Source organism: Elgaria multicarinata, chromosome 1 (assembly GCF_023053635.1).
Source record: "Elgaria multicarinata webbii isolate HBS135686 ecotype San Diego chromosome 1, rElgMul1.1.pri, whole genome shotgun sequence".
NCBI lineage: Eukaryota > Metazoa > Chordata > Lepidosauria > Squamata > Anguidae > Elgaria > Elgaria multicarinata.
This window is the reverse complement of record NC_086171.1, coordinates 76,047,007-76,055,608: the sequence shown is the minus strand read 5'-3', so window position 1 is coordinate 76,055,608 and position 8,602 is coordinate 76,047,007.

Sequence of the window (8,602 nt, the reverse complement as noted above, 5' to 3'; positions counted from 1 at the left end):
GCGCTGAGGCGTTTGTTTCGCGATCGCCGCCGGCCGGCGTTGTAAAATGAATCCAGCCAGAGGCGGCTTCGGGTGGAGGCTCGCTGTGCGCGTCCCTTCGGTTATGGCAGCCTTCCCCAACCGGGCGCCCTCCTGATGGCTGGATGGGGGGTGCTGGGCGTTGTAGTACAACGCCTCAGGAGGGTACCTGCTTGGTTTGGGGACGCTGCGTTAGGGTATCGCCCCTCACGGATTCCTGCTTGGCCAGCAGCCCAGGCCAGCGCTGAGGTGATGGTGGTGTGGTATCGCCGCCCGCCGGTCTTGTAAAGTCAAACCAGCCACCGGCCGCCACAGTTTAGTGCCGGCAACGAGAGGCCTTTTCCTGTCTGTGTTTCAGACTGGAGCCCCACCCCGCCGCCACAACAGTCTTTCCAGTAGAAAACTAGGATATCATGGAGTGGGGTCCAGCCTAGGCTTCTGCCCGACATGAGCCTCTTCTTCGATGCGACAGAGCATCCCCACCTCACCTCCAGGCCCCTGAGTGGCAGCATTCAGAAGTGCATCTTCCCTCTGCAGCCTGAGGTGTTCCAGTCGGGGAAGAGCTGCGGGGCTTTCAAGAGATTTTATTTCTCTATTCCTGTCATAGTTGCGTTTTTTTTATTATTTATTTAAAAAAATGCACACCATAATGGTGCATGTTTTTCTCAGAAGTAAATCAAGCGGTGTACGATAATAATATGTTTATTTCTTACCTGCCTCTCCCTCTGGATCGAGGCAGGGAACGACTTAGAATATGACAATATTATAAAATACACAAAACTGATTAAAACATATACAACTATTGTATTATTAAAATAACAGCCAGGCAACTTAAAATTTGCCCGGGTAGGCCTGCCGGAAGATATCAATCTTTATTGCTTTTTTATATTCAGAAAGACTATTGAGTTGGTGGATCTCTCCTGGCAGGCCATTCCACAGCCTGGGAGCAGCAAAAGAGGTCTTGCTCCTGAGTAAGTTGCAGCGTACAGCCTGATGTCAAGCATGTGTCTAGTCCTGCTCCTTCATCACTTATTTTGCACAGTGCTTATTTTGCACATTCCACTAACTCAAATTACGATGCATTAGTGTAAGGAAAACTAAACCAGCGCAATGCCAATAGCATTGGCATTGCATGACAGGATTCCTCAGAAAAAACATTGTGCGGGGGGACGGAGCCTGACAGCCAAATGTACCGGTAGGAACTCTTAGGCTCCCGGATTGGGAAGCTGAAATCATAATTATCTCAATTAAATAGGCAAGAATTTGTAACGTACTTGTTTATGACTCTCTCGGCTAATGGTGGGAAAGAACTGGAGATGTTTGCAATAGTATAGCTCGTATACGGAGCAGTGTAAATAACGCGGCCCGCCAGGACTTAGACTCCAGTGTTATAGCAGGTGAATCTAGTGAGGTGTCCAGAGTACAGTCTTGTCCTGTAATCTTGGATGAGTTTCAGTTGGTACAGCTCGAGGATGTGGACAAGGTGCTTGGACAGGTCCGCGCAACCACCTCTGTACTGGATCCTTGCCCCTCTTGGCTAATAAAAGCTAGTAGGGATGGAACAGCCGGCTGGGCCAAGGAGGTGATTAATGCCTCTCTACGAGAGGGAGTGGTCCCAGACCGTCTGAAAGAGGCGGTAGTGAGACCACTCCTGAAGAAAACTTCCTTGGACCCGGAAAATCTTAGTAACTACAGGCCGGTAGCAAATGTTCCATTCCTGGGCAAGGTCCTTGAGCGGGTGGTGGCGGGCCAGCTCCAGATACTCTTGGATGAGACTGATTATGTGGATCCATTTCAGTCGGGTTTCAGGCCCGGCTTTGGCACGGAAACAGCCTTGGTCGCCCTGTATGATGACCTATGTCGGGAGAAGGACAGGGGGAGTGTGACTTTGTTGATTCTCCTTGATCTCTCAGCGGCTTTCGATACCATCGACCATGGTATCCTTCTGGAACGTCTGGCTGAGTTGGGAGTGGGGGGCACTGCATTGCAGTGGTTCCGCTCCTACTTAGCAGGACGGCTCCAGAAGGTGGTGCTTGGGGGACATTGCTCGGCCCCGTGGACTCTTCAGTATGGAGTTCCGCAGGGATCGGTCTTGTCCCCCATGCTGTTTAACATGTACATGAAACCGTTGGGTGCGGTCATCCGGAGTTTTGGAGTGCGCTGTCATCAGTACGCTGACGACACGCAGCTCTACTGCTCCTTTTCATCCTCATCAGGTGTGGCTGTGGATGTGCTGAACCGGTGCTTGGCTGCGACAATGGACTGGATGAGGGCTAATAAACTGAGGCTCAATCCAGACAAGACTGAGATGCTGCTGGTGGGTGGTTCCTCTGATCGGATGGGGGGTGTTCAACCGGTTCTGGATGGGGTTGCACTCCCCCTGAAGGAGCAGGTTCGTAGCTTGGGGGTTCTCCTAGAACCATCTTTGTCACTTGAGGCTCAGGTGGCCTCGGTGGCACGGAGTGCTTTCTACCAACTTCGGTTGGTGGCCCAGCTACGCCCCTATCTGGACAGGGATAACCTAGCTTCAGTTGTCCATACTCTGGTAACTTCCAAATTAGATTACTGCAATGCCCTCTACATGGGGCTGCCTTTGAAGACGGTCCGGAAGCTGCAGCTTGTGCAAAATGCGGCGGCCAGATTGATAGCTGGAACAGGGAGGTTTGAGCATGTAACACCGATTCTGGCCCGCTTGCATTGGCTGCCTATATGTTTCCGAGCCCAATTCAAGGTGCTGGTCTTAACCTATAAAGCCCTACATGGCTTGGGACCACAATACCTGATGGAACGCCTCTCCCGACATGAACCTACCCGTACACTGCACTCAACATCTAAGGTCCTCCTCCGAGTGCCTACTCCAAGGGAAGCTCAGAGGATGGCAACAAGGGAGAGGGCCTTTTCAGTGGTGGCCCCCCGACTGTGGAATGATCTCCCCGATGAGGCTCGCCTGGCGCCAACATTGTTATCTTTTCGGCGCCAGGTCAAGACTTTTCTCTTCTCCCAGGCATTTTTAACAGCATTTTAACAGCATTTAACAACGTTAAGTTTGTTTTTAATGGACCCCACAATTGTTGTTTTTAAATGGATACTGTTGTTTTTATACTGTTTGTGTGTGTGTGTGTGTGTGTGTGTTTTTAAATTGTATACTTTTAATGTTTACTATTTTTAAATGTAAACCGCCCAGAGAGCTTCGGCTGTGGGGCGGTATATAAATGTAATTAAATAAATAAATAAATAAATAAAATAAAACAGCTTGTCAGAGTGGAGAGGAGAGAAGGAGTTTGAGTTGTATTATTGTTGGATCTCTTCCATCGACAACTGAGTTTAAACTGCTATTATTTCACCTTATCAGTGCTGCTCAAGTAATTGGCAATAAATCTAACCACCGGGAAGCAGTGAGAAAGAAGTCTGTTTTTTATTCTGAAGGACTTGAAAGTTGTTTTGATCCTTTCCCGGAACATTAAATAAACGTTGATTTATGCCTTATGCCGAATATTAGGAAATCAAAAAAGAAACCAGATAAGTTTACCTGGCAAAGGCACAATCGTCCCTCCAATCATAGTGCGGCTAGGCTCGTGAAACTGTCTTTGTCTTCGGAGGAAGATTCCGACGGCGACACGAACATGGCGGCAAAATCTGGCAGGGAGCCAGCCACCATGGATGAAATCAAGGAGTTTATTCGTAGCAACAACGCTGTCCTTTTTAAAAAAATGGATGACCTTGCAGAGAAGGCGGAGAAAAGAATGGATGAGTTAGCTGACATGATTGTTCAAAATGACAAGAGCATAAAATCATTGAAAGCAGAAGTAAATTCATTGGAGAAGCGACAGGAGCTGTTTGAACTTAAATGTAATCTGGAGTTCGACGCCCATGAGAAAAGATTGATCCAGTTAGAAGACCAGAACCGACGATCTACGATTCGGATTAAAAACTTTGTGGAAATGTTAGGAGAAGATTTGAGAAAAGTAATTCTTTGTTGGTTTAAAGAAATGATGCCTGATTTGGAAATAAATGATTATGAAGTGGATAGGGTTCACAGGGTGGGAGGAATAAGATTCAGAAGTGCAACAAGAGATATCTTGATGAAATTTGGTAATTATTTCAAAAAAGAGCAAATTATGAAGAAATTAAGGTCTTTGGCTCTGATACAATTTCAAGGCGTTTCAGTTCAAATTTACAACGATCTCTGTCAGCAAACAATTAATTGGAGACGCAGCGTCAAATCAATTACTGAAACACTTAAGAGGAATGCAATAAATTATTCCTGGGGCTACCCTGTTTTTTTGAGGTTCACGCATGGTGGGAAGCAACACAGAGTAACCTCTTTGGATCAGGGCAAGGAGTTGTTGAAAAGTCTGGGTTTGAATGCTGGCGCAAGTCCAAAAAAAGCACCTGGAGGGGAAGAAGGAGCTGGAGCATCCAAGATGTGACACTTTTGATAATGAGATGATAATATAGAAGTAATTTTAAACAGAAGGCTTACTGGTTCAGGGCTGTGGGCTTCATCTCCCCCCTCCCAAGGGTAAAATAATGTCTGGAGTGTTAGACTCACGGGGATTTAGTGGGGGGAAAAGAGGTGGGAGGGAGGGGGGTGGAGGGTTATGGGTGGGTGGGAGGGAGGGGTTTGAAAGGGTTTTTATGTTTTTATGTATGTGAATTTGAGTTTCAGAGCACAAGGGATCGGAAAGAATATCAAAAAACTGAATATGGATAAGAACATAAGGATATCAACGCTCAATGTCAAAGGTCTGGGGGCAGTCGTGAAAAGGAGGAGAATTGAGCAATTGCTAAATAGAGAAGGATCTGACATTATTTTTTTGCAGGAAACGCATCAAGTTAAGGATGGGGTAAACAAAATTCATTTGAAATGGTCAGTCTATTATGAAAAGTCATTGGGGACTTCAAAAAAAAATAGAGTGGCCATTTTGATTTCAAAAAGAAGTGGATTTACTTTGGAGAATATACAAAAGGATGGGAAAGGTAGATATATTTTGATAAAGGGTCAAATTGAAGGCAAAGCCCCAAATGAGGGACATAGAGAATTTTATAACGAATTATTTAGAGAAATAGAAGAATTTAAGGAGGGACATGTTATTTTAGCTGGAGATTTTAATATGGTTATGACAATAGATTGGACAGGTCAAACCCCACTAGTGCTGAAAAGAGGAATAATATTACTATATTAAATAAATTGATAAAAGAAAAATATTTTGTTGATGGGTGGCGATTACTTAAAGGGGCGGAGCCTGGTTTTACATATTATTCTCCAGTTCATTAAAAGTATTCTAGGATAGATCATATCTTTGTCTCTAAGGAGTTTGCAACTAATGTTTGTAGAATGGAATTGGGGGTAATCAAGGTAACAGATCATGCACTGGTAAGTTTAGATTTTACAGTTAGAAAGGACTATAGAGAAGCGTTTAGGTGGAAATTGAATACAAAGATATTTAAATATAATAAAGTGGTGGAAAAATGCAAAGGGAATTGTCAGAAACTTGGGAAATTAATGAAAAGGGAGGAACGGCTAGGGCAGTAGTTTGGGACACCATGAAGGCTGTAACAAGAGGGATTTGTATTAGGGAAATGTGTAACTTAAAGAGGCAACAGGTTGCAATGCAGGAAAAGTTAGAGGAAGAGATTAAGAATTTGGAAAAAGATTATTGGCAATCTAAAAATAAACATAAATTAATAGAATTACAAGCAAAGAAAAAAGAATTAGAGAATAAAAATTTAGAGGAAGTTCAGAAAAAAATAATTTATATGAAAAGAGAGTATTTTGAAAATAGTAATAAAAACTCTAGAATGCTAGCTAGACTCACACAAAAGGAAAAAGCTAAGAATGGGATAGGAATAGTGAAAGATAAACAAGGGAATTATTGTCACATAATGAAGGATAAATTAAAATTTTTCAAGAATTTTATCAAGAATTATATAAGGAAAAGGACACTCAAAAGAAGAAGATGGAAGTTTATATGGAAAAGTATATAAAGAAGGGATTGGAAATAGAACATAAAGAGTTAATGGAAAAGACTATAACTCAAAGAGAAATTGAAGAGGTTATAGAGAATTTGAAAATGGGTAAATCACCTGGGGTAGACGGTTTAGGACCGGAATATTATAAAGTTTTTAAAACGTTTTTAGTACCAAAATTATTGAAATTATATAATGCCATTTTGGAAGGAGAGGGGATCCCAGAATCATGGGAACATTCGTTAATAATTTTAATTCCAAAGCCAGATAAGGATTTGACTGTCCCTGATTCATATAGACCTATTTCGTTAATAAATCAAGATGTTAAAAAATTTTCAACTATTTTAGCAAAACGATTAAATAAATTTATAGCTAAATATATAGGGGAAGACCAATGTGGATTTGTAGCAGGCAGACAAATGCATAATTTAGTGGGAAGAGTTTTAAATGTAATACAGGTGATAAAAAAGTCAAAGACTAAAGCGGGAATTTTAGCGTTGGATATTTTTAAGGCTTTCGATTGTGTGAGCTGGCAGGCATTAAAGATGGTTTTAAATAAAATGGGATTTGGAAACAAATTTAAAGCTATAATAGAACAATTTTACTCTCAAAATACAGCTGTAGTGGTAGTAAATGATGGAGTTACTGATAAGATACGACTAGCCAGAGGGACAAGACAAGGATGCCCACTCTTGCCTGTCCTGTTTGTAATGGTAATGGAATTATTGGCAAATGCAATAAGAGATGATGGGGAGATAGAAGGGATAGGTATTATTAAGAAAATAAAATTGAATATGTTTGCGGATGATACTTTGTTAACTATTAAAAACCCAGTTGGAAAGATGGAAAGAATTAAACAGCAGTTGAAAGAATTTGAAGAAATTACTGGATTAAGAATAAACTGGTCAAAATCAGAGTTGATGTTATTTAATTATACTAAAAAGGAAGAGAAGGATTGGTAAGGAAAAGAAATAGAAATGAGAGTTAAAGAACAGATTAGATATTTGGGAATTAGAATTACAAAAAATTTGGAGAGTTTAGAGAAGGAAAATTTAAGTAGTTTGAAAAAAGAGATTTTAGTAAAATTGGGAAAATATAAAAGATTGAATCTATCATGGTTTGGAAGAATAGCATTAATTAAAATGAAGATTTTAGCAAAGATCAGTTTTATTTTTAGGATGTTACCGATAAAAATTTCAGAATCAGAGTTAAAAAGTTGGCAGAATATTATAAATAATTATTGTAATGGGGATAAGAAAGCGAGGATAAATAAGAATAAATGGTATTTAAGCCAAAAAAAGGGAGGATTGGGTCTCCCAAATATTAATTTATATTATGTAGCTAACAGGTTAAGACATATTGTAGAGGCAATTTTAGGTGTAGGAGATTTAGATTGGATGGAGGATAAAACGACAAGTAATATAGATTTAAATCTGGAAAATGTATTTTTTAGGGAAGGAGATAAAAAATGGGCTGAAAGTATAGGTAATCCACTTTTGAAGTTCCACTGGGAAATCTGGAGTAAATATAAAGGGGAGTTGCTCTCGAGCAGCTCCCCTTTATCACCGGTAATAATGTTAAAGAATTTCCCTGGGAATTTAAAGAGTAGATTAAGTAAAGTTCTAATAGAGAAAAATAAAATGAAATTAAGGGAATGGTTAAGAGGAATGAACACAAGAGAGGAGTTGGAAGAGGTTTTAAAAGATAAAAAACTAACTTGGTTAAATTACTGGCAGTTGGAACAATGGACTAAAAATTGGGTAAGAGAAAATGGAGATTGTAGAGAGTTGTCGAAGTTTGAGGAATTAATAGTTAAAAAAGAAATTGATAAGGGAGAATGTACTGTGACAAAAAGGTTAATGAGTGAAATCTATAGAATATTGCTAGAGAAAGGGTTGATGGATAGCTCAGGAAAATTGGTTTGGGAGACAGATTTATTATTATTATTATTATTTATTTATTTATATAGCACCATCAATGTACATGGTGCTGTACAGAGTAAAACAGTAAATAGCAAGACCCTGCCGCATAGGCTTACAGTCAGGTACAGATAGGACAGCAGAGTTGGGAAGGACTATGGAGACAAAGAGTGTTGAGAAATATGTCAGTGAGAATAAAAGAGAATTATTATAAAATTATATGGAGGTGGTACCTAACCCCGGTTAGATTAAATAAGATAAATAAGCAGCTTTCAGCAAATTGTTGGAGAGGTTGTGGGGAAAAGGGAACATATTTACATATGTGGTGGGAATGTAAATATGTGCAAAAGTTGTGGAAGATGGTGTTTTTTGAGATTGAAGAAATTGTTGGAATGAAGATAGAAGAAACACCAAGAGTTGCATTACTCTCACTATATGAAGATTTAAAATGTAAAAAAGAAAGTAAGGAATTGATAACAAATTTGCTGACTGCAGCAAGGTTAATTCTAGCTAGGAACTGGAAGATTCAAGGTTATTGTATTGAAGAATGGTATAAAGAAGTATGGGATATTGCTGTTAATGATAAATTGACATGTAATATTAAAGTGAGAAGAGGTATAGCAAAAATGAATGATTTTGAGGGAATTTGGAAACAGTTCCTAATATTTGTGTTTTCTAAGGGAAGTGGGAAACCA